Source organism: Herpailurus yagouaroundi, unplaced genomic scaffold, assembly GCF_014898765.1.
Source record: "Herpailurus yagouaroundi ecotype Mexico unplaced genomic scaffold, PumYag 29, whole genome shotgun sequence".
NCBI lineage: Eukaryota > Metazoa > Chordata > Mammalia > Carnivora > Felidae > Herpailurus > Herpailurus yagouaroundi.
The window spans coordinates 68,613,557-68,641,475 of NW_024412377.1; the positions used below are offsets into that span (position 1 = coordinate 68,613,557).

General features: G+C 36.6%; 1 protein-coding gene and 1 long non-coding RNA gene across 2 annotated transcripts in view; both read right to left on the reverse strand.

Moving 5' to 3' along the window:
- CAMK4 (calcium/calmodulin dependent protein kinase IV) overlaps positions 1 to 27,919 on the reverse strand; it is a 228,927-nt gene that overhangs the window by 160,716 nt on the left and 40,292 nt on the right. The window lies entirely within an intron of this gene.
- Positions 1,640 to 26,829, reverse strand: LOC121012100 (uncharacterized). Its single transcript, XR_005781945.1, has 3 exons — positions 24,481 to 26,829; positions 9,181 to 9,191; positions 1,640 to 1,652 (listed from the first exon to the last, which is right to left on the reverse strand). It is a non-coding gene; the product is annotated as an uncharacterized LOC121012100 (long non-coding RNA).

Genomic DNA, 27,919 nt, shown 5'->3' on the forward strand with positions numbered 1-27,919 from the left:
AAACCATTATTACACTATATGTTAACTAACTTGGATTTAAATAAAAAAAGAAAAGAGGGATGCCTGGGTGGCGCAGTCGGTTGAATGTCTGACTTCAGGCTCAGGTCATGATCTCATGGTTTGTGGGTTTGAGCCCTGCATCGGCCTCTGTGCTGACAGCTTGGAGCCTGGAGTCTGCCTTGGATTCTGTGTCTCCCTCTCTCTCTGCTCCTCCCCTGCTCATCCTGTCTCTCACTCCTTCAAAAATAAATAAACATTAAAAAAATTTTTTTTAAAAAAGAAAAGGAAAAGTCACAGAAAAAAAAAGAAAGCAAATTTATATACAGTAAAAGGCACATATCTTAATTATATATTGATGAATTTTAAAAATTATACTCATTCATTAACTGCCACCCTAATCAAATATACAACATTTCTATCAATCAAAATGTCTCCCCCTGCCACTACCCAGTCAGCCCACACCCCTATATCCAACTGCTTTTTCCATTTTCATAAATATAGTCTTTTCCTTTTCTAGAGCCTCATATGAATAGAATCTTAGAATAGGTACCTAATGAGATTGGCTTTTTTTGCTTACCATATTATTTTTGAATGTGGAAGATGCTGTCTTTATCAGTTACTCATTGTTTTTGTGCTGCTGTATAGAAATTCATTGAATGAATATACTTCATTTGTAAAAGTTATTCTCTTGTTAATGAACTACTGGTTAATTCAAAGTTTGGATATGATGAGTAAAAATCCTATGTGTATTGTTGCAAAAAAAAAAAAAAGCTCCTGAGTGTTGGTAATTTTCCATTTTTCTATATCTGTGGATTTTTTTTCAAAAAGATTAAAATGCAATTTTTAATTTGCTTTTTATGAGATGGCCACTTTTTGAACATTAAGTCATCTCTAACAGTCAGTGAATGGTACAGATATCTGAAAGACAGGCTATTATATAATCATCTAATCCTTTCATCACTTTTTAAAGTGTTAAAGTACAAAATAGAATGTGAGTATATTCTGACATTTTGTCAAAACAATATGATTGCCACTGTAAATATTACACGTTTGAAATGTAACTTTTCTTTATATCTAATAATTCCTTCCATCACCATCAACAGTATTAAAATTCAAAGCAAAATAAATGAAACCTGAATTATTCGAGATTTCATATCAACTATAAGTATGAAAGTTGCATCTTGTATTTAAGTATTAACCAAAACTTTTTGTTGACTTCTTCTAAATTCTAACTATACATAATCACTCAATTCTACACCAACTTTTTCTGGGACTTTGTTCCTAACCTGTCTCACCTGGCTTGATTCATGCCTCCTCTCCCTTTAGCATGATGTGTCTACTCTGAGCAATATTCAGGTTTCTTCCTAGTGACTTGTTTACACTAGGAGAGAGGAAAAGTGCAGTGGTCTTCTGTCTGCAGGGACCTCTAGGAGTCTGACATAAAGCAAATTTTAAAAGTCAAAGAAGGTTGGGATGCCTGGGGGCTCAGTCAGTTAAGGGTCCGACTTTGGCTCAGGTCATGATCTCACAGTTCATGGGTTTGAGCCCCACATCGGGCCCTGTGCTGACAGCTCTGAGCCGGGAGCCTGCTTCAGATCTGTGTCTCCCTCTCTCTCTGTCCCTCCCTCCCCCCCCCCCCACACTCTTTCTCTCTCAAAAATAAATAAACATTAAAAAAATAAAAAATAATAAAAGTCAAAGAAGGTTCAGTGAGGCCATTCTTATCAAAAGATAGTAATATCCCTACCAATTAGCAATATCTTAACCAAGAGGTTGAAGAGGTCATGGAATTTGATTACCCGTGACTTCTAAAGAAGTCTCAGAAGCACACATAAAGGCTAAGTGCTTTTACTGAGGAAAAAGAGAGGGAGAGAGAGACAGAGACAGAGAGAGAGCATGCTAAGCATCAGGAAGGGATGAACACGTCCCAAAACACTGGAAACTTCAACTTCAAAGACGCCCAACTATTAAGGAATCAAGAAGTGAATTTCAGTAGCACTTCTCTGGTTTTCTTTTCTAATGTGCATCAATTCACAAGCACCTAATAGGATTCGATTAAATTCTAGTGTTCTCTATTTGGATAACCATTATAAATACCACCAAAAATTAATAGCAAAAAGTCATCTTCATAAAATGAAGTTTTAGATCACTGTTAGGTACATAGCAAATAGCATGCAATTTGAGTTCCAAGGAACTAGGTTTGAGTCCTGGCTTTGAAACTTCATAAACATGTGATTTTGGGCAAACTTCTGAGTATCATTTATAATGGCCACAAAACGTTGTTGAATGGAATAATGTATGTAAAATCTGATATGTCACATATAAAATCATACTATATCAATTTTCACAACTATTATGCTAATTTATTTTTATATTTAGTATTCCTATAATATAGACACATCATATGAATACTATTTGTCAACTATATATTATCAAGTAAAAGCTCTCTATCTGGTATTTCAGATGCTAAATGACACAGCTATGTGATACTGGACCCATGTTTTATCCTCTCCGAGTTCCATTTTTTTCATCATTATAATGAGAAAATGCTAAGAATTACCTGAAAAGAGCTGATATGGTGATTAAATGAGATGACATATACTGGTATGTACAGAACCTAGCACCCTCTGACTCTTAGATGTCATAATCAATACTGGAATATGGATTTCATTACATTTTGCATACCTCTATTTTTCCTTACAGGAGTGTGTCCCCAGCTTGATATCATATCCTTAGTATTTTGGTCACATATCAACCCAGCCTGTGAAAGATTCTGGCTGATGTTTCATTTATCCCAAGTTCAGTCGATGGCAGCATTATAGCAATGCTGCTAACAGTCAGTCTAAGAGTGATGAAGCATCTTCCTCAACAGACTATGAAACTCTTATCATGGGTTTACTTTATCAGAAAAATGTATGACCACATGTAAATGCCTATAGCAATTCCCCAAAGACTGTCCTGCTGTCACAGGGGCACCTACACAATGACAGAGCAGAGATCTATCTGCTGATGAAAAATACAAATTTTGTCATTTGACCATAATAGCCTTGACAAGGAACATAAACCCATCATTAGGGGGACTACTACAAAAAATAGACGAATGTGCCACTTTATTCTAAGAGTACAACAGAGTTCGAAATGCATTCATGAAAAAAAAAAAAAAACAGAAAAGATACGAGGAATTATGTACTTGAAAAAGCATGAGGGGCGCCTGGGTGGCTCAGTTGGTTAAGCGTCTGACTTTGGCTCAGGTCATGGGTCAAGCGTCTGACTTTGGCTCAGTTTGTGGGTTCAAGCCCCACGTCGGGCTCTGTGCTGATAGCTCAGAGCCTGGAACCTGCTTCAGATTTTGTGTCTCCCTCTCTCTCTGACCCTCCCCCACTCACACTCTGTCTCTGTCTGTCTCTCTCTCAAGAATAAATAAACATTAAAAAAAATTTTTTAAAGGAAAAAGCATGAATTTTGAATGCACTAAAAAACTGCATCCACTGAGCCATGATTGTAGCACAGTATGTGACATCAGTATACACAGGAACCTCAATTTTGGCAGCATTTTAAGTGTGTTTATGGAAGATGTTTTAGAAAAGCTAATGGGCATCATCTTGCCAATGGCACATGACACATTACGTTATTGAATAATTAAGTTAGTGAGGTAAGTTAGTAAATGAAGCATTCTGTTAGTCATGAAAATCACTTTGGCGACCTGTGAATTGTGTAGGCACATCAGAGACTAAGAAAAGTACAAATTTAACCGTCATTATAGAGATGTATAGAGATACATGGATATCTCAGGTGTGTGTGTGGATGTATTTCATTTCCCAAATTGTATATAAGCTGTGCATGAGTATATTTCTTCTGAATATTCTTCATAATACAGTATTTTTTTCCTTCTGGTGTACCATGATCATTTTAAGACAATTTTCATTTGTTTCAGTTCCTTGGATTAGGGTTTTATTTTTATGCTCCAGCCAAAAGAACAGTATGTGATATAGCTCTTATTTTAGTGACAGACATTCCATATGTACCGTGCATGAAATGTTAACAAATTACAAATCATCCAACATAACCAAGCTTATAACATATGACAGATATAGAGTCTACTGACATAGAGTTAGACAGGCAATTTTGAGAAAGTGAGTTTGTAGTAATTTTGAAGGGAAATCTCTTTTTCATAGCTTAAAAAAAAAAAGTAGAGAAATCAGGAACAAGAGAAAAATATAAATTAGGTGGGCAACAGAAATCTGACTACACTATTGTTTATTTTCCATCCAGATCACTAGTATGTTTAACTCCCAAATTAGCAAAAAACAAAAACAAACAAATAAAAAACCATCAGGAAGAAGAATTACTGTCCTCGGTGTCTCTCCCTGCCTTGGGACCATTTAAACCTAAACAGTTTTCTTCCCACAGCACTTCAGGGAGGAAGCCCGTGCAGGCCTAAACTAAGCATCCTCATGGAACGGGGACGCAAGGTGGGTATGAGGAACTACTTGACGACAGGCTTCCGCTCAGATCTAGCTTCTGTCCACCTGGTACAGAATCTACACATGCAGGCCCTCCAGGGTGGGAGAGCCAAAATCTGAAGTAACAAATGAGATGCAGGAAGATTCCAAGCAAGGACTAAGCTGGGGAGACTAGATGACTTTTTAGTTTCTCATTAGTGTATCTTTATATTTCTCATACTACTGGGTATGTTAATGTTTATTTGACAAATATACAGTTACAGTATATATAACTTAAAAAACATGTCAAAGGGACCCCAGGGTGGCTCAGTCAGTTAAGCATCCGACTTTGGCTCAGGTCATAACCTCATGGTTTGTGAGTTCAAGCCCCAAGTCTGGCTCTGTGCTGACAGCTCGGAGCTTGAAGCCTCTTCAGATTCTGTGTCTCCCTCTCTCTCCAACCCTCCCCTGCTCTCACTCTGTCTCTCTCTCTCAAAAATAAATAAACATTAGGGGCGCCTGGGTGGCTCAGTCAGTTAAGCATCCGACTTCAGCTCAGGTCATGATCTCACAGACTGTGAGTTCGAGCCCCACGTCGGGCTCTGTGCTGACAGCTCAGAGCCTGGAGCCTCTTCAGATTCTGTGTCTCCCTCTCTCTCTATACCTCCCCTGCTCATGCTCTGTCTCTCTGTCTCTCAAAAATGAATAAATGTTAAAAAAAAATTATAAAAAGAAAATAAATAAATAAATAAATAAATAAATAAATAAATAGAATAAAAATATGTCAATGCCAAATATGAAATGTTTCTTGCCTACAGTCATGTTATGTAAATGCTGAAAATCATCTGGCTTACAAAGTTATAAGTGAGATATGAAGTGCATCATTTAAATAGCTGACTGTGATAATAATAGGTTTAAAGAGGGGAGACTACAATTTCACTTAATTGTTACCTTATTATTAGTTTAATTAATTACATACTAAAGCTTAACTATATGTGAAATATCATACTTATTTTATGAAAGCCTCACAAACTACATCTTAACCATCATGATGCAAATCACCAAAATAAAAATACTTTCCAAGTGAAACAGAACAGCAAAAAAAGGAAACAACCTTAATGCTCAGTAGTATAGGAACAGATCATTCAAGTAGATTATATTATTTTAAGTGGAATACTATATAAAAATAAAATAAATGGAACACTCTATAGTAGTTTAAGAGATGAACTACTGCATTTCACCAATTCCAAGCTGTACTATTTTCTACATTTTACTATATGAAATGGGGTTGCTTCATAAATTTCTGTTCTTCAGGCAGTAGCCATGCTTCGGATGCTATTGACTAAGCATGGAAAAAAATGACTGTCATCCCTGATGGCACACCTGGACAATTACAATCCTGTAATACTGCACTCAACAAACCACTTAAGACTTGCCTGAAGACTGAGTGTGAATCTTGATTGTTATCCACCTTCTGGACAGATCAAGAAAGTGCCAACACCAAAACTGACACAATGGGTATCAGTGACTTGGAAAAAAATATTGGAGATAATAATAGAGCATTCTTTAAAGAAGTGCTCTTTCAGAAATACTTTGAATAGCACAAAGGATAATACTGTTTAGAAAAACACAAGCATTAGTAACTGAGTCAAGCAGTGATTCAAGAACTTAACTCTGAATGTGAAGAGGTGTTAGGAATATCTTGTAAATTTTTCTTGTATTTTCCTTTCTATATACACAGAGTAATAAGTGATAAAAATCTACATCTACTAAGTCTGAAAGAGCTCTTTCAGTAAGAAGATCAGTTTAACTGGCAATGTTTTTTTCTGTCCTAGTGATATAAAAATATTGATGAGTCAAACATGGTAGATCTATATGCAAATATAAGGATAGATCTCAAAAGCATATTGTTGAAGAAAAAATTATGTTGTAAAAATATACATACAGTATGAACCTACTCATATAAAAAGAACTCACATAAAATTGTAACCCATATTTTTGTAGCTACATATACACATGCAGGTCAAAATTTTAAAAATGCACTGAAAGGAAACACACAAAGCTAATTATAGAAATTAATTCAGGCCAGGTGGAGGTAAGAAAATCAGAATTAGGGGTCATAGAAAAATGTGATTTAACCTAATCACTCATAAAGTTCTACTTCTGGAGTGGGATATATACTCTTACATTACTGATATTTTTTCAAGTAGTATATACCTAGAAAAACTGGACCAAAGCAAATATATATATGTATATATACACACACACACACACACACATATACATATATGTGCATATATATAATATATATGTGTATATATATGTGTGTATATATGTGTATATATATAATATATATGTGTATACATGTGTGTATATATATATATATTAATCAGTAGTTAATTACTAGTAGTTAATGGGAATATCAGTCTTCTTTGTTTTCAAGTTGGAACTTTCTCAATTTTCACATTAGGTCTCATGTTTTCAAAAGTAAAATAACATTAGGGAGTTAATCACACACTTGCATTTTTAAATGTCAGATAAAATAATCATGCATGAACTTGATTATGCATCTTTCTATCAGAGCCATCTAATAGTATGAGCCAAAAGTCCTGTATTTGCTTTGTCCCTTGACTCTCTCTCTGTCCCATGCAATGAAGAAAAAATGCAATAAATCTGGGTTTCATTACCCTAATTTCAGGAAATTTCTTGTCAATTTTAGAAAGCAGCTCTTTGTGAGAAGCATCCATTCTTTCATCTTCTATTCTGGATTTATGTAAGTTGTAAACATGACTTTAAACCCTATAAACTTGACTTCTCAGACAAAGTGTTTTATCTTTATTACTCTTGATAATCTCATGTTCCAAAATGGTCTCTTAGTTATTTAATGAAGAAGCTTAACCTCTTTCTCCTTAAATGTTATTCTCTTCTTCCTTACAGAGAAAGATAAATAAAGTAAAGATGTGTGCATCACAATTCAGCATGGAAACAGGGCTTATGAAAGACTTACCACAGATCTGGGGGATGGAATGCAGCAGGAAATAGCAATTATTTTGCTATATGTACTGTATCAGCTAGGTTTGGAATGCAGGAAAGAAAAATTATTCCAGCTCTTTTAAGCTAAAAAGCCAATATAGCAAAGTAGAAGTTTGCAAAATTATTGGCAGAACTGGACTAGCAGGCTTTAGGCTAGGCCACCAGTAGGGAATCTCAGAAAAGAGCACAGAACTGTCCCCATGTCACCACTGGGAATTTTTGGAATCCTAAACCTGTGGATCTGGAAGTCATCGATGCATCGGCCTTAAATGTCTCTTCTCATCAATCAAACTAGCGCCTTGGCCACAGAATGCAGTTACGGACAAACAAAATTTCTCTACAACTTAACTTGCCGACATCAACAACACAGCAGAAACACTGCCCCCACTTTACTTTCTCCCTCCAGATCTTATTTGAGTGTATATAAATGGCAGGGCTACATCACATTCAGAAACTTCATAAAGTCTAAAGAAGATTCCAAAAACTCTCCAGTCCTGCCAACTATTGGTGTCATAGCAACAATACAACCAATACTGATATTCAATTAATATTCTGAAGAAGTACATCCAAGCACTCTGAATTTTGTTCTGTTTTAATTAAAATTCTCAGAAGTCTACAGTGAGGTAATGTTTCCTCTCTAACTTGCTTCCTTTCTGGTTTTGGTCTCTGCCAATTTACATGTAGAGCTCACTGTGTCACAGTTACCATCTGTTTAAATAACCCACATCTCAGAGATTTCCACGGCTGCACGTGTCTCGGCAAACCTCTCAGTTTGGAGATCTAGGTCAGTCAGCCTAGATTTTTAACAGAACAGTTGGCTTTCCTATACAAATAACTGTATTTAGAATTTTAGAGTGTTCATTTCCTTTGTCAAGTTATTGATCATCTGCATATATTTTAAGTATAATAAGGCAGCATGATGGAGGGGAAGAAGCATGGGCATTAAAGACAAGACCTTTGGTAGGTGTCTTAAAACCTGGCTAATAACTAGGTTATATAACCGGCAGACTTATTTTGGGTCTCAAAAACCAGGAAAAGAATTTGAACTATTGAGTTTTTTTCTGCCTTTTAAGGTACAATAATGCTTGTCCAGTAACTTCAGAATGCTTCTCCATATCAAGCCTGTAATTTACTGGAGCTGATTTTTAAAACTAAGAGGTTATCACTATTACCTGATAACCTATCAGAAGAATCACTTAAAAGCTTGCTGTGTCTCAAAATGCGCCTCCTTACTGCGATGTCTGGGGAATGTTCTTATTCCATTAGTAAACCACAATCAAATAAATGAAAACACACATTCTGAGAGAGTTCTTGTGCTCTTTATGAAAATTGCCTTCTCATGTTTTTGTTTACAAACTGCATATATAAAATTGACAATTCTTTTTCATTACTATCTGACCTCAGTAATACTTGCTCTGTAACACTCTCCTGTATGACTACCTCCAGTTCAGTCACCAATTTCATTTAGTCAGGAGTGGCTCTATCATTCATTAAACATAACCATTCCTAATTACATTCAACAGTTCAAATAGTGGGGAGCCTGGGTGGCTCAGTCAGTTAAGCATCCAACTCTTGATTTTAGCTCAGGTCACGATCTCATGGTTTGTGGGATCTAGCCCCACATGGGGCTTTGCGCTGACAGCACAGAGTGCTTGGGATTCTCTCTCTCTGCCCCTCCCCCACTCACACACACAAACACACACACACACACTCTCTCTCTCTCTCGAAATAAATAAACTTAAAAAAAAAATAATTCAAATAGCATTTATGGAGTACCTAACCAAGTGTCAGACATAGTGGTAGGTACAAAAGACACAAGCATAAATACCACATAATTCTTGTCCTCAGGGCACTCAGAATCTCTTGGAGAACACACACAAACTCAAACACCCAGTACACATACACACATATGCACATGTTTGCAAGGGCAGTGCAAACAAAATACAATAGTAGTGAGCTCTATACTTGCAGTGCAACAAATAAAGTTCTTCAGGAGCTCTTAAAGATAAGCAATTGATTAGCAATGGGAACAGGGATTTGCCAAATCAATTGTGCTTTGACACAAAGTAGAACAGTTGTTATTCTATAACTATTAATTATTTCTATTATATGAAAGGAAAAATCACTTTCAGAGAAAATTTTACTTCCTCCCTTTCTCTGGCTCATCTGTGCTCAGTTTGTGCATCCTTCACTATGTAGCATCTGGCTTCATCACAAATGGATTCGATGGCTCAGGGCCGGAGCTGATTGGCAGATACAGCTACAGCTAAGATCTGCAGAAGAGGTCCCAGTGTTGCTATGGTGACAGAGCTCATGCTACCAAGTGGCTCAGTCAGGGTGTGTCATATTGAACCACAGTTACTGGGCGGGGAACCCAGGTCCCTCTGAAGCCTGAAGCCTGGCCTCCCTTGTCTTTCCCAGTAGTATCCATTATTCTACCCTGATTTCTCAAGTCACTACATATAATCAATTCAAGCCTATGACTAAATTTGTTTCAAAGGCAATTTAGAGTGCAAACTAGACTAATTTCAGGTAAATGACATGAGTTATCTCTCCGAGTAAGTGTTGCTAAACTCCAAGGAATGCCATTCATACTAAGGCTTGCTCTAGGGGGCACCATTCACTAGAATATTCTCTGAAGGTTGTCCCCAGGGCCTACTGTATTGCCAATAGCGTCTTAAGACATTTACAATTCTTTCTAGAACCTCTAAGGTTACTTTTTTCCCATGAAAGGAGATCTGAGATATCTACGTAAATATATATAGATATTTTCTATGTATGTGAAAGTACCTTTAGTTTCCCTAATCACTTTGAAACCACCCCCTTTTTAATCCTTCTCATTTTTTTGAAAAGTAAAGAACAGAATAGTTTTGTTTTGTTTTGTTTTTTTGTAGGATGCAGAGACCCAGTTTAAGATGACTGGTAAGCCTCAATAAATACTCAATAAATATTTGTATATTTAGTTTTCTTAATTATTCATTTATATAAGCCTAACAGGATCTCTGTTTATGCTATTATAATGCAATTGAACACGTAAATTGTGTATGTTCTTGAATGCACAAAAGCACATTACTTTTAAACTTTTCATTAAGATACAGGTTTTAGTAATTGTGAATGGCCTTTCCCAGATTATTCTGAACTATTTAAGCTTCACTGTAAAAAAAAACAAATAAAGCCAATTCTCCAAATTTCATAGTGAACTCATTATTGCATCAATCTGCAAAATGCAGTGATTACATGGGTAGACGTCAGTATCTTTTTTCCACACAAAGGCAGGCACTCCTGAGTGTCCAGGGTTCTGGAAGTGCTTCCAAAGCTCCAAGCATCTTCTTTCTTGAACACTACGTAAGAACTGTAATTATTCATAGAGGAGAGATACAGAAGCAAAACTATCCTCATGGACATGATCATTTCAGTTGCGAGAAATAAAGCATACAGAGGCACAATGTAAAAACATTATTACAGCTACTGAAACATAAAGTAACAGAATAAGCTGATTCTTTCACTTCTAAGACGGCAGAGTTTTACCACATATCAGCCTGCCCTCTTTCTTCTAGTTATACTGCATCCTGAAATTATTAGGTAATTATTACCTATAAAGATCAAACATTACTCCTGGCAGTACTGAATTTTAAATCTGTTTGGGTTCACAGTTTTTATATATATATACAAACTTATCCTTATAACACACTCTAAATTCTCACCACTAAGAAGCAGTTCACTATCAATCAAGCTTCTCAGCATCAATAAATGTTCTAACATTATAAAATGTATGAAACGGTACATGCAGTGTAGAAGCTAGAATTGAGAGACACGAAAGGTTGTGTAACATAAATTCAGAGAAGAAAAATATAACTGACTTTCATAACCAGCATTTAAAAACTTATTATTTTTTTAAGATCTAAAAACCATTTTGATTTCAAGTTAAGGCTGACCATTCACTCTTTTAGGGCTACTGAAATTGATTCCTTACTAAAATTGAAGTCACTGTAAATCTTATTATGGGGAACCTTTGAGAGGGAGGTAAAAGGGGAAATAAAAACAAATGGCTTCAAGTCTGTTGAAATTGCAACAAGCAACTGGCTGAGTGAAACATTACTTTTAATCCCAGAAAATCAGTTGCACAGAGTCTCTGTGATGTATTATGGTCCTAATGGTTTATGACATAGCATACCCACATGTCACTGCTTAATTCAATGGATATTTTTCAGCCAGTTGCAAAAAGAGCAAGCCAAAGACTTATTATAGCTTCTGTGAGATTCTGGTTTAAGTGGTTGAAAGCTTGTGCCCTCCAAAGCCACGGCCAACATCCCTAGGATTCAAATACCTCATTACTCACGGAGCTTCACGTGTTGTACGTGCAGATCTAGTTTCTCAAAGTTAATCATCCATGTGTTAAAATCTTAATGAAAATTAAGTAGATAAAAGATAACATTCCTACAGTATATTTTGGGCTAAGTGAACATATCTCCTGGGAAGTTGCAATCAATCAGGTGGAGATTTTTCATTTAAAACTATTAATTTCAATCTAGCAAAATGTTGTCTATGGCAAAAGAACAGAATTACACATGCTTAATTTTAAGATCACATTGCTTACAGCATTTGAAGGTTAAAAGAGACCAAACTCCTGTGATTTTGAAGAACCACAAGTAAATAATAATAGAAAAATAGCCAAAAATCATATATACATATATTTTTTTTAGAAATTCAGTAAAGATTTTTCAGCCTTAACATCTCTAATGTTTACCTATATCTATGATAGAGAAGTTATTACTATGACCTAACTCATTAAGGAAGGGTGGGATCAAGATGGCAGAAAAAGGACTCATTGAAGCTTCCCATCCCACTCTTAACCCATACAAAATGGCACAAATATATTTGAAAAGTGAAACATTCACAAGGCTGGTGGAATAAAAGACACGACCTAAGTGAACAGAAATACTTAATTGACAGAATTCAGACTGTCAGAAAAAGGATGGAGGACAGCTGCAAGAGAACTAGAACAGGATAAGGAGTAGGTGGTGGTTACACTGCCCATTAGAAGAGTACAGGTGGCCCAGCAACTAAGGATGGTTGGCTACATCACCAATCCTGTGCTTTCCCACAGCCAAACATGCCTCCCCAAAACCCCCAAGCCTCACTTGTGCCCAGAAGAAGTAACCAGAGGTGCCTGACTCCATGGTGGCTTGAATAGGCCTGGGCAGGCAAGGTTCCCCAGAGCTCTCTCCCCAGCCCAGAAATGGGGACACCTCATCCCAAGCATCTCTTGCCACTTTCTGAGAATCACTGGTGCGGAAGCATAAAATGCTGTGAACAGGTTCACCACTCACAAAGGTAAAAACACAACATAAAATTACCTATGAAAGAAAGGCCCAAATAAACACAGACGAAGTATGCAACCCAGTACATAGAAAACAGAACAAAAGAAAGTAACATATTTAATGAAACACGTCACCTACCATGTGATTTAGAAGTATCTTATACTACACGCACATAGAAAATGAACAAGAGATCTCAGAAACAAAAAAAAATAAAAGATTTATTTAAAATTCATAAACTGGATAGGATAGGGAACAAAAGAGATGCAAGTGAAGATTAGTTCCAGGAAAAATAAGTGTGTCTATCTATGAAATACCTGTATAAGAATTTTCATAGTAGCTTTTTTCATTATAGTCCATACATCCATCAGTAAGAGTCTGGATAAACAAACTATAATATGTTCATAATAAGTATGCCACCGAGAAGTAGCATACTTCTCAGAAAACATGCTATTGAGACAGACATCATCATGAAAAAAAAAATCTCACAGACATATTGAGCAAAAGAAACGAAACACAAAAGCGTATATGCTATATAGTTTCATTTTTATAAAGTTCAAAAATGGTGATAGAGCTATCAAAATAATGGCTGTCTCTCATGGAGAGTAAGGATTGCCTGAGGCCCAAGAGGACTTTTTGGAATTAAGGAACTGTATCTTGATCAATGTGAAGCACCTGGGACCTGTGCGTTTTTAAATATATAAATTATACCTCAATAAAAAAGAGAGGGAAGAAGTGAGCTGGAAAATTGGCCAAGAAAAGTATACCAAAATATATCAAAACAAGGAAAAGAACATGAAAGCTTGAAAGAAAAACACAGAAACCTGGAGAATAGATGTAAATCCTTAAAGATTTTATGCAGTAGTCCCAGAAATAGAGAACAGATCAACAGACTGGAGGAAATGCTTCCGTAATTTATAATACTTCTCAAACCTAAAAAAAGACATTAGCCGTCACAATCAAAGGGATGAGAGGGATCAGAGGAGGAGAAGCAGACACAGATCACAGTCATTCTGGAACACCAAGAATAAAGAAAAAATATACTAGGCTTCTAGTAACAAACACTTGAAGAATCCAAAATTAAATATTAGGTTTGAACAGAATTTTCAATAACATTTGATACAAGAGGAGTAGAACTATATATTTAAAGTTATGAGATATACTACTCTCTAAATCTAAAATTCTATGCTCCTAAGCTGTAATTCATGAGTGCAAAATAAAGACCTTTCCAGGTATGTGAAACTTCAAGTTTATCGATAATTCTCAGACACTATCTGAAAGAGTTACTAAAGGAGCTACTAAAGTAAAACAAATAATAAATATAAGTGGAAAAATGAACACAGAAGTAGCAGTGAGTCAAGAAAACAGTAAAATGTATGGATAAATACAAATAAATATTAATTGTAAAATTTTAAGCATGCAGTAATAATTTGGAATTTAAATCCCAGGAGCTATCAACATGGGAAGTGTCAAAGAAAGGAAGGAACAAGGAAAGGAAAGTGCTCTCAGATCCTGGTCTTGCTCTCGAGAAGATACACCTACTAACTCTCACTGAAAGTGAAATTTAAATTATTGTTAAAAATGAAGGTGTTCCTCTAGAAGGATGGAACTAGAGGGTATTATGCTAAGTGAAATTAGAAAAAGACAAATATCATATGACTTCACTCATATGAGGACTTTAAGATACAAAACAGATGAACATAAGGGAAGGGAAGCAAAAATAATATAAAAACAGGGATGGGGACAAAACATAAGAGACTCTTAAATATGGAAAACAAACAGAGAGTTACTGGAGGGGTTGTGGGAGGGGGGATGGGCTAAATGGGTAAGGGGCATTATGGAATCTACTCCTGAAATCATTGTTGCACCATATTCTAACTAACTTGGATGTAAATTTAAAAAAATAAATAAATTATTAAAAATTAAAAAAAATAAAAAAATAAAGGTGTTCCTCTAGAAGGATGGAAAACAGAAATATAATTTTCAATCATTATCAGCTCAAGTTTGGCCAGTGCCCATATTTTACCTGGCTTATTAAGGATTAAAAAATAAAATAAAATTAGTGGCCTGCATGTAAACACAGGACTATTTACTTAAAATCCAGATGGTTTGACAAGTCTATTTTTTAAAAGGGGAGGGGGTGAGAAAAAATAAGGAATAAAAAAGGGGACATTAAAATAGGTAAGAGATTTATTAAAAATGAAAAAAGAACACTTATGAGGAGCTTTACATAACTTTGAAAACCTAGGCAAATAATCTCTTTAGGAAAATATGTTACCAAAATTGGCACAAAAAATTAAAAAGTTCAAAAACAGTAAAGAGATGGAAAATATCTATCCCCCTCCAAAGTTAGTTGTTAAAATAGTTTAATAAGTTAATTTCTACATCCCTTCGAGAAGGAGATAATTCCCAGATTATAACAACTGTTCCATAACATGGAAAAGTGAAAAAGCTATTGTAATAATTTTATAATGCTAAAATAAACTCCTAAACCCAAGCCAGACAGGTCAATATAAAAACAAAAAGTCAGTCTTACTTAGAAACTTGTAGTAAAATTCTAAATAAAAGTAGCAACAGATCGATTCCATCAGGACTAAGTAGGTCATTTATCCCAGGAATGCAACAGTGTCTCAACACTAAAAAATATATCAATGCAATTCACTACAATAATGGACAAAAGGAGGGGGAAGAAACCTATAGGAGGACCTCAAGCAATAAAATCCAACTCTCCTTTCCAATTAAAACAAAACAAAATTTATAGTAAACTAAGGATACACAGGAAACTAAGAAACATTCTTGACTCAGTATGAAGCTACAAGAAAACAAGAGCAATCATGGTATTTATTGGTGAAAACTAAAGCCAGGAATAAGAGAAAGATATCTTTATCTCTTCTAGACTTTTTCATAAAACTGACTTATAAATCAAGAAAAAAGTAAAAGAATGATACAACATTTTAAAGGAAGTAAATGAATTTCAAGGCAGAAATGATAGCTGCCTACTCAATCATACCTTCTCTTTCACCTTGCATTTAAAAATGACAGTTTTGCCCAACAGCTACAGAGACATTAAAAAGTTCTCTTACACATAGTGTTGGCAAGGATCCAAGGAAATAGATACTCCCATAATGGAGAGTATAAACTGGTGTAACCTTTCTGGAGGGCTATTTTTCTTGTCTTAAAATTTTAAAGTGTGCATATATTTTGACCCACAGATTTTTCTTATGAGACTCTACCCTAGACACATCCTTGCATATAGGCATAGAGACATATAAAAGAAAATTCACTGTGATGTTGTTTGTCATGTATGACACTTGGAAACAACCTGACCTGTTCCCATCAGAATAGCTGAATAAACTAAATAAATTTCCATGCTAGTCAGTCAACCATTTACAAATATTTTTTTGAACACCAATAATGTGCAAGCCACTGTTCTAGGTCCTGGGGATATATCAGTGAACAAACTCCAAAAGTAAATTCTACATTCTAGTGGAGGAACACAGACAATAAAGAAATAAATCTATTACATGGATACTGATGATTTGGTTGAAACTGTGGCCTCCTAAGTCATACCTGAGTGAATCAGTGAGAAAGATGATGTACATAGTCTAATGATTGGGTGTGGATGGCTCTAGTAAATTAATTCTCTTATTGCCAAGTATTTCATAAACACTGTGTATAAATACAAGGGTTATACAGAGAAATTACTTAAATCCTTTTTAAAACTATGGCTTGTTTAAAAATTTTCTCTGGACTCTATAGATATACTCATGACTCCCCCTTTCTAACAAAGCTACCTTTCTTATTAGAGAGATTTATTTTCATTTCTTCAAATTGGCACTCAGTCACTGTGCAACTTTGTTGAAATACCTGAACACATTTTATTTACAACATTTCCAAATAATTATCTTAATTGCAAAAAGTCAAATATGTAACATTACCTAATTTCTAATTTGCAACTATTGGCATAGTACCTGACACGAATATGTTAGATCAAGTGTAAGTTTTATATGAATTTATGTAAGCTGTCATCCCTCAAGAAGATTACAGTCCCAAAATATATTTTTCAAATCTAGATTCAAATCTAGTTTCCTTCCCGTTAACAGCCATATGTCCTTGGAAAATGTATTTAACCTCTTAGCACTTCGGTTTTCTCACCTACAAACCGGGGAGATAAAATCTACCCCTTGGGTTATTATTGTGGGTATCACATTCTGTTTGTGGGAGTCACAAGACGTTAAGTGATTATTTAATATTTGTGAAAATGCTTAAAACCATTAAATGTGTGTATATGTTGTCCCCCTTCTCTACAGTGTAACATAAAGGAAAGATGGAGAAGGATGGGAATAGAAGAAAAAAAAGAACAGTGGACCATAAAATAGTTTTAAAAGGTCCAGTGAAGAATTTGGCTAGTGAACTCTTTGGCAGAATTAAAGCAAAGAAATCCAGAACTCTTAAGTGGTAACACAAATTTCCATCATATCTGTGGATATCTGACCTTCAAGGCAAATTACCCATCTTTTAAGTTAATTCAATAGCAACCCACACACATGCACATGTGCACACGCACACACACACACACACACACAGATACACACACAGATACACACACACACACACACACACACACACACACCCCTAAGGCTGTCTATGGGCCAGACATGATTGAAGGATCCTAAGGCAGAAAAGATATACCCCATATCCTCTCAGGGTTTGTAGTTTGGGTGATCCTCAAAGAAGACTTCCTAGGGTATCTAAAAATACTATTAAAGAATGGAGAAAGACAGAGACAGAGACAGAGAGATACATTCCATTAAATGAGCAGTAAGGAAACTCCAATAACATGTGGATGTTAGTGTCCACTTGGTTCTGTATCTTTGCTGAAGTCTCAAAAACAGAGCTTAGATGAACTTTTACGGCATATTTAGAGGACCAGTGTCCTTGTAGGAAAACTTGGGAACTACACAAGAGAAGGGAGAATGGTGATTAAGAGAGGGAAAAATGAAGCAAGAACAAAGTATAAGCCCAAGCAAAATCTAAGATGTGATCTTAGCAAAAATTAGGATTATTCTGCTTTTTCTGGATTTACTTGTATGGTAACAAGTTTTTTGTGTTCATATTTATTAGACTTTGAGTGAGAAACAGTGTCAACAAAATACTACAATAATGTCATTAGCTGCTAAGAAATACTCCTAACTCCTGCTTGCTGTGATCTCATATCCATCTAACTTGCAGCTCCTTATTCCTTTCTCCTCCCACTAGCCAGTCCAATCATAGCTTTTTGGACTACTGAAACTATGTGGTAAAGGAACACAAACCATGGTGAAGGTGTAGGTGACTAGTCCACTCTGCTTCAACAATTACACAGGGGCTAAAATGCCATGAGGGGTACCATGTGCCAGCCCCTCACCAAATGGTTTATGCTCATTGTGCCTTTGAATCCTCACATACAGTAGATACTACTGTGATCTTTATCTGAACAGTGAAGAGATCGAAACACAGAGATTTATTAATATGCCTAGGGTCCTACAGTTTGAGATGGTGTCTATATCCTATCCAAATTTCAGGATCTTAAGTACTACCCTGTATGCATTCCACAGGCTTTTATTCATTGAGCAAACATTAGGCAATTACCATATGCTAGGCACTGTGCCTTGCACTCAGAAATTCAGGCTGCAGCATGGAGAAACTGCACTAGATTGATCCAAACTGAGAATCGGTCAGGCACGTGAAATGAAGATTAAGGGGGAGTTGAGGATATTTTCAAGAGAGTATGGAAGGCGAGGTTCATGGAATTTAAGAGGAATGAGAAGGGAAGGGGGTAGGGGAGCCAACAGGCAAGAAGGGAACACAGAAGCCAAAGGCTGAAGAAGAAAGAGTATTTTAATAGTGGTCATGCGAGAAAGCTAAAAGGAAAGGTTGTGTTCCAAGACTGGGCGGTAGGGAATTAACAGTTTGGGGTGTGAAGCCATTCCATAATTTAGTGAAAGTCATAAAGGTAAGAAAAGTTGAGGAATCCAGAGGCCAGGATGATGGCAGCCACTAGAGGGAGAAAGCAAATGTACTCCAAATGCTTAGTTTTACAGTTTATGACAGGGAACGACAGTGATCTAAGAAAGGGATAGGAAAGAGGAAGGGTGGTAGATGGGACAGAAACAGCCTTAAATTAGAAGGAGCTTTACATAACCTTTTACATCAGAACCTAAATTTAATATTTTTTATTATTGTAACACAGTTAGCATTTACAAAATGTCACCCATGTGTTTTCACTTTTCTTTCCAGCAGATATTCTGACATTATGACATCAAGGAAGGTGACAGGGAAAACTCCACTCTGGGATGGAGAAAAGATATGGCACAGGAAGTGGCTGTAAGATTCGAGGAGGGAATGAAAGGCTGCCAGATGTGGCCAGGTGGATTGCAGGAGCAGAAGATACAGGCAAGGGTGAAAGGTCAGATGCACAGGTCCTTAACTTTCCCAGGCTGGTGAGGGGCAGGGTATTATGGAAATATTCAGGTAGGCACCGGGAGCTCTAAAACACTGGGAAGTCTGGTTAGTGGCACACTTTTGTGAGTGTTGCCTGAGGAAGTTCTTCACATGCTCATGCCCAACACTGTACAACATACAGCAGAAACACAAGTGGAAGAAAGTGGCTCAGTGGGTGAGTGGAATAGAGCCTCAAACCCCGCCCACCATGTTTTCTGCTAGGGTATACAAGGAATCCAGAATTTTCCATATGCCCCAGGGAGAATATGAGGAGGTGAAAACAGGGCTAGAGGTGGGACAAAGTAAGTACAGTGTGTAGGGATTTGGTGAGCAAAGGCAAATAGCTGGGATCAGGGGTATGTGCTGGAAGTGCTTTTGTGGTACCCACAATGCAAGTCTTGGCCAGACAGATTTCAGCAGCCACCAATGTCAAAAGCAAAGCAAACCAGTCACTGCCCAGCAAGGACCCAGGAAGGTCTAGAGGATGAGGATTGGTTATGCGATCCCCATTTGTCCTGCTAGGAGATCATGTAAGCCCTATCACCCGTACAGCAAGATGTCACTTTAGAAAGGAAATGTGGCAGAGGAAGAAATACAAAACTGAAATTGAATATTCACTTGATAAAGACCAAGCTTTCCAAAATAAGTTACTTAAATCAGAAGATAATGTGATACAATAAATTGTCAAGTTTAAGGTTTGCCTTCTCATTCTCCCCATTCAAACCCTTCACAAACCCCACTATTCAATGCAGATCAGCTCACATGCAGGACATGAAATACCTCCGCTTTCTTGGCAAGTGTGCATGCAGTGTGCAAAGGGACAGTTTCAATGCACACAAACAACAAAAAGTATTTCTTCCAAGTTATCATAATTGGTAAATATTCAGATAATTTTAAACTTAATTCCCATACCTTTATTTCATTTTATTCCTTTTAGTCATAAACCACTGCATCATGAAATAAATCTTCCCTGCTTTTAGAATTCTTATTTGCTGCTTTTCATTATTTGGAGGTTACATTCTTTCTTAAACTGATGTAATCCAAGTTGTATGTATTTAGCCCCTACAAGCCTTTCTTTTAAATGAATCTCAACATTTACTTAATTCCATTTTTTTCCTGCTCCACATTTCTTTGTTTTTAATATCTTTCAGGTTTAGATGTAGCTAAAAAGGAAAGGAATACCTGGTTAGTGATGTCTCATTAAATAGAAGCAGAGGTTATCCAGTACATCCCACATATCACACATCAGTCTTCTCAGCTATTAAATCACATCATAAATGTATGTAATATGATTTCCACTATCAAATTTCTTTCCTTTCTCCTTAATGCTTTCAGAGCTAGATTTGAGTTTGGCTGCCCCAAACCCAACCGCACAAAAGCTCAAAAGACTTTACCTTTTTTTCCCATTAACTTCCTGCAAATGTTAAGATTTCTTTGTACAAAGTAACAGTTTACACAGTAAAACCAAGTGGGGCGTGTATGGGAAATCTTGATACCTTCCTCTCAATCTTGCTTATTAGAACCTAAAGCTGCTCTTAAAAAATTAGATCGTAAAAGAAAACTGAGTCAGAATCATTCATGGGCTGGAAGCTAGGGATGCTGCCAGAGCAAAAACTCCAGCTTCTCATTATTCCCGCTGAAATAGGTTTCAGCTTCGCTTTTTCTCCAAATAGATGAACACTTACATGTCATTCCAAAATGAATTCGTGAAACCCCTTTTCTATCCTAGATCTATCACAAACACCTCCATCCCTATTTGAACAATGATTAAGATCCTCTCAAAAAGGCTTTCAAAGGATTAGCCATTAAAATATATTTCAGCAGGAAACAAAATCAGTACTATATTCACTGGCAGTAAACATATAAAAGGAGAACCACTGATCCCCAAAGGATCGAATCTTTTCATAAGCCTGGAAGTTCCCTTTACAGGAAATGGAGTAAAAATAATGAGAAGTAGAGGGCCCACCTCTAACCTCCACCTGGCACCACCTCACGGTGCAAATTCACTGAGCCTAATTATACCAATCTGCCTGTTGAGTGTGGAATCCCCACAAGACTTCTCTCGGAAACCACTGACAACCTCAACTATAAAGAAGGGAATACCGAGGAAAAATCATTCCTACTAGTCAGCACCATCTGTTACATTTACAAACAAATATTACAGATGTCTGTAACGTTCTAGACAGATCAGAATATCCATGCATACTCATTAGCATTCTCACTAACATTTCCTAAATCAAAAGCAGTATATATATATTATATTGATGGTGATAGTGTTAGAATTGTTATCCTGAGGCTGCTGTGTTTGTAATGTGGGGTACTCTAATTCTAACATTCCCTGTGACCTGCAGAACCATGATCATCAATGTGGAAGAAAGGAAACATAGACGTAAAATACAAAAGATGAAATAGAACCACATAGTCCTGAGCCCAAGTTATAGTCCTGAAATACCATTTCCCAATAAAAGAAACCAGGACTTCCTGGAGAAATGGCTGACCTCAGGTCTAGGGAAGGAAATACATAAGGAGACACTAGAATATCTTCACAAACTAGATAGCAAGGAAGCATCCAGAGACTAGCAGGATCATGTCATAAGGATTCAGGCACTAACTTTAAGAGGATCTTGCTAGCCAAAAATGTGGGCATGAAGGTAACAGCTGGGAGAGCATGCAGAATTAAAAGGGAAGAGGATCTACGCTTTGGAAAATGTTATTTAATGACCAAGTGGAGAATGTTCCTGTAGACAAGAAAGAGACTAAGAGTCAAGGAAAAAAGAAAACAGAGGATGTTATGCCATGGAAACCAATGGAAAACAATATTTCAAGGGCAGACTGGTCATCAACATCAAATGTTTTAAGAATTCAAATAAAGTGAGGATTGAAATACAACCAGTGGATTTAGCACTTTGGCACCCTTGGAGCTATGGCATATAGCAAAACCAAAAGATATGAATGAGACACATAAATAAAATGTCATAAGGCTAGACATGATTTGTATGTTAGGACATCTCAGAAACAAGTATGATTCAATCTGGTGTGTGTATTGGGTGGGGGTAGATAGGAGTGAAATATTTACAAAAAATAAGGCCAGGGACTCCTGGGTGGCTCAGTTGGTTGGGCATCTGACTTTGGCTCAGGTCGTGATCTCACAGTTCGTGAGTTCGAGCCCCGCATCGGGCTCTGTGCTGACAGCTCAGAGCCTGGAGCCTGCTTCAGATTGTGTCTTCCTCTCTCTCTGCCCCTCCCCTGCTCGTGCTGGCGCTCTCTCTCTCTCTCTCTCTCTCTCTCAAAAATAAACATTAAGCAAAAAAAAATTTTAAAAAAGGGCTATTATGGTAATCTGTTAAGAAAGCCTAATTAACAGCACTTCATGAGTAAAGACCATTGGTGGACAAACTCAACTATGGATATTTCAACTATGCCAAAAATATGGAATATTTTGAGTATTTATAGAGATTTTAAGAATGCTTTTAAATACCTAAGAATAGTAAAATAGATCCAAAAATCTATTCCTAAAAATGTAACCACAGGAAGAGATAGTTCATGAGTGTGAAGGTAAAAAAAAAAAAAAAAAAAAAAAAAAAAAAAAAAAAGAAAAAGCCTCTGTTTGAAGAATGGGATAACTTCAATACAGGATAAAGGTAGTAAGGAAAAAGTTCCTTGTGGGTACCTAACTGTATCTGTATCTGTATCTGTATCTCTCTCTCTCTCTCTCTCTCTCTGTGTGTGTGTGTGTGTGTGTGTGTGTGTGTGTGTGTGTGTGTGTATGTAGTAATATATTTATTTAGGAAAACTACTATACTACCTTTCAAACCCTTAGTCTGTCATCTCTGGACTGTTGCATCACAGAAAATTGCTGATTGCTGGTCTCCTTGCCTCCAGTTTGTCATCCTTCGATCCATTCTGCCAAAAGATGTCTAACTTACTCTTGCTAAGCATGCTGTGCTACTGTCCATCCTGCTAACACATCTCTGATGGCTCCCACCAACTACTAAATACATTTCAAGAGAAGTAGAACATAAAGTACACTTAGAGAACCAAAAGTATCTAACTAACCATAAATCTTATCAATTTCATCTTGCTTTTCCAAACAAAAGTTAAGTATATATCCTGAAATATGGTTTGGTAACCAGATGCCAAGATAAAGGTACCAGCCAGCCAGTAAGCTACATGAGGTATGGGACCATGCAATATTCATTTGTGACTTCAAATGAATGTTATATTGGACCCCACAGATAGTAGGACATTAGTACATGATAATTATTTAGTAAATTAATTAATTCACTCAAATATTTATTGAGCAAATCAATGTTTTGGGGGTGTTTTTGCTGCTTGTGCTGTAACAGTATATGTGACAGGGAAGATCCTTACTCTTATGGAGCTTATAGTCTCATAGCAGTAGACAAGCAAAACAAAAACACAAACAAGGAAATTTCAGGTAATTTAATTATTAAAATGAAATTCAAACCAGATAAAGGTGATGAATAGAGGGTGAACAGGGAGAAAGGGACTGATATAGATTGAGTGATCAGGGAATCCTCACTGATGACGGGATATTTGTGCTGAGAGATGAGCAGCAAGACAGCCTGCTACACAACAATCTGGTGGCAAAGCTGTCCCGAGAGAGGGAATGGGAAGGGCAAAGACCCCTTAGCAGAAATAAGCTTGCCAGTTCCAAGGAATAGAAAGCATGATGTGCCAAGAGTAATATGAACCAGGAGGACAGTAGTAAGATGTTAGGTAGATGAGGTAGACAAAGTCTAGAATCTATTGGGTTTGGAATGCAAGTTTGGAATTTATTCTGAGTACATGGAAAAGCAACAGGAGAGTTATGCAGGTGGTAAGCAGAACAATTTGGTCTGGTTTACATTTTTGAAAGCTTACTTTGTATAAAACATAGATTGTAGAGAGGCAATAAAAATTGGAGTATCAGCAAGGATACTACTGTAGTAGTCCATCTGAGATGTGGGAAGCTGGCTTGGATTAGGGTGGAGACAAAAATGGAGAGGGCAACGGAGGTGGGGTTTGGACAAGTAGCCTCGTGTGGGAGTGGTACAGCAAGAAAGAAATGAAGTTGTAAGCTAAGATGGCAATGCAAACAAAAATAAAATTGGAAAACAATTAAGGGTACTTTCTAAAGAGCTCAAGTTATTAATTGTACCTGACAGCCTTTACTGACCACTCATTCTGTTCCCCAACCCAACTCCTATCTTTCCTTTATTGTCCCCACTGCATGCAATTTTGTCTACAAGGTCAGGTCACAGTAATAATTATAATATATTTAATATAATAAAAAAATCACTACTGCCTTGGGACCACTATCTGTATTTATGTAATCTATTTTATATAATAGGCATGGGAAAATAAGTCAAATACATATTTTTGAAATAAGCAAGTGAAAAAAAAATCACCTGACATAGTCAAGATCCGCCCTTGAAAGTGTATGCTTTAAAGATGGTGATATTGAAAAATAAAATAAGAATAATAATAAAGATGTGGCATTGATTTATGATCGCTTCTGTTGTCTTACTGACTACTTCACTACTTCCTTTTGTCTTTAACTTAGCTGCTCTCTAGCTTAGTATGAGTTACTTGTATTAGAAACAGCCCAGCCCGGGTGCTAAATTATTATTTTCTGCATTTCAGAAAGACCCTAATGGGAACTTCTACAGTACAGAGAAAGCAATAATACAAATCAATCAAACCACAAGCATTTGCCTGTGTGATAAATGCATTCACCTTTAATAAAGAGTGAGTTAGAAGGAAGAAAACAGTGATAATTGCAATGCATTCATTTTGAGGTGCTTTTTCATTCCTTCTCAAAAGGACATGACCTAAGAGGGAAATTATTCACAATGGTAGCACATTATTAGAATAAAGTGTATATAAATTTCATTACTAATGGTACCTGCCCTACTGCATGACCCATTTCATTGTTATTGATGGAACAGGAAAAGCCACAAGAAAGCAAGTTAAATGTGTCATTATTTACCTTTTAGTTTATGCTTACCCATCTGACCAAGATGAACTTAAAACTGCTTGACCAAATTTTAGGCAGGTTTCTTCCTGACTACAGACCCCTGACCTCCTTTTTCCTAGAGTATTTACTTAGAAAACTTGCAATTAATCATTTGTTCTTTGCCCCTTTGGGACAGAAATCTGCTGTAACCCAGGAATGTCTTTCTCTAGGATGTGAGAGCTATCTCTATGAAATATAATCATCAAGAAAGATAGCATCCCTATCCCCCAGTCTCTGTGGAAAGGTAGAAGCCTTCACAAGCACTGATTAGAAATAAAAATGACCTAATCACAATACCAACATCTCCACTAATATCCATTACTACTTTTCCACTAGCTCACCCCTGCACTGAAAAGCTCTCAGTCCTTTTGTTTCAGGAGAGTTGAGTTCAAGCTCTCTCCTATCACAATAGTGTTTGTCCCCTAATGCAATTGTCTTGAATAAAATCCTCCTTGCTTATTTAACTGATTTGGTACGATTTTTCTTTTATACATCAAGATTGCAGAAAGGAGACCTAAATTGGGTCTCCACAGCCCACGAAGATATGCTGGTGGAGTAAGGGGGCCCAGGAATTCATAGAAGGTGGTAATAAGTGGATACAAAGATGAGTCTGCAGATGTAAGTCACCTAAAATGTTGAACTACCAGAGACAAAGGCTATCCTTGATACCTCACACTATATGCCTTGAAAAAAGGAAGAGCTATATTATACAAGTTTTGTTCTGGACAACGGTTAAGCATGTGGAGGGAAGAAATACTTTCAAGAAGAGCACAGTGCCAGGCACCCAGAGTGAAACATATTCCAGTCCCAAGGAGCTTAAGCTGGTTCATTAGAGGGGAAAAGAGGATCTGTAAGAAAAAATAAGGCATGGGATAGGACATTCTTACTAAAGGAATAAGAGGCAAATTCTGCTTGTGATCAATGCATAAATTGGGAGAGAATGTAACACAAGAGAGAGTGGAAGGCATTCCTTTTTGCATGGTCAATGTGGGTATCAAATAGAAAGGGTGACTCACTCCCAATGTTTGAAGCACAAAAGAAGACCACACTTACTCTGGTGATATGACGCATAATTTTTCAGAAGCAGAAGATGAAACCCAAGGATGATGAAGTAAGGAAAATGAAAACAATTAGTCTTGTGACTGTGACAAATGGTTGCAGGTTTTGGAAGAACCAGGGAAAACTTCACACATATGACAAATATGTATGTACCACAGAGAATTAACAGGAGTTTACCAGATGGACAAGGTCTGAGAAGGGGTATTCTAGGAAAAGTGACAATAAATTTTAGGATGGAGAGGTCAAAACTTGAGTGTTGGAATGGCAACCAATTTATGTATCCAGAAATGTAGGCAGGAATCTGATGGTAATATCTGAAGAACCATGACTGAGATAATCAGATGTGAATTAGAAAGATAATTCTGCTATACACCAATAACTAAGTAACTGAAAAAGAAATCAAGGGATCAATCCCATTCACAATTGCACCAAAAACAGTAAGATATCTAGGAATAAACCTAACTAAAGAGGTAAAAGATCTGTATTCTGAAAACTATAGAACACTTAAAGAAATTGAAGAAAACACAAAGAAATGGAAAAGCATTCCATGTTCATGGATTGGAGAACAAACATTGTTAAAGTGTCTATCCTACCTAAAGCAATCTATACATTTAATGCAACCCCTATCAAAATACCACCAGCATTTTTTGCAGAGCTAGACCAAACAATCCTAAAATTTGTAAGGAATCACAAAAGACCCCGAATAGCCAAAGCAATCTTGAAAAAGAAAAACAAAACTGAAGGCATCATGATTCCAGATTTCAAGCAATATTATCAGGTTGTAGCAGTCTAGAGGCAGCAACCTCTTTGACTTCAGCCAGAGCCACGTTTTACTATACATGTCACCGAAGGCAAGGAGACCAAAAGCAAATATGAACCACTGGGACTTCATCAAGATAAAAAGCTTCTGCACAGTGAAGGAAACAACAAAACTAAAAGACAGCCTACAGAATGGGAGAATGGCATATCTGATAAAGGGTTAGTACCCAAAATCTGTAAAGAACTTATCAAACACAAAACTCCCCCCAAAACAAATAACCTAGTAAAGAAATGGGCAGAAGACAAGAATAGACACTTTTCCAAAGACGACATCCAGATGGCTAATAGACACATGAAAAGATGCTCAACATCATTCATCATCAGGGAAATGCAAATCAAAACCACAATGAGATACCACCTCACACCTGTCAGAAAGGCTAAAATTAACAACACAAGAAACTACAGGTGTTGGCGAGGATGCAGAGAAAGGGTACCCCTCTTGCACTGTTGGTGGGAATGCAAACTGGTGCCACTCTGGAGAACATTAGGGACATTCCTCAAAAAACTAAAAATAGAACTACCCTACAATATAGCAATTACACCATTGGGTATTTACCCAAAGGATACAAAAATACAGACTCGAACGGGTACATGCATCCTGATGTTTACAGCAGCATTACCAACAATAGCCAGACTATAGAGAGAGCTCAAATATCCATCAACTGATGAATGGATAAAGAAGATGTGGGGTGTATATATATATATATATATATATACATATATATATATATATATATACATATATA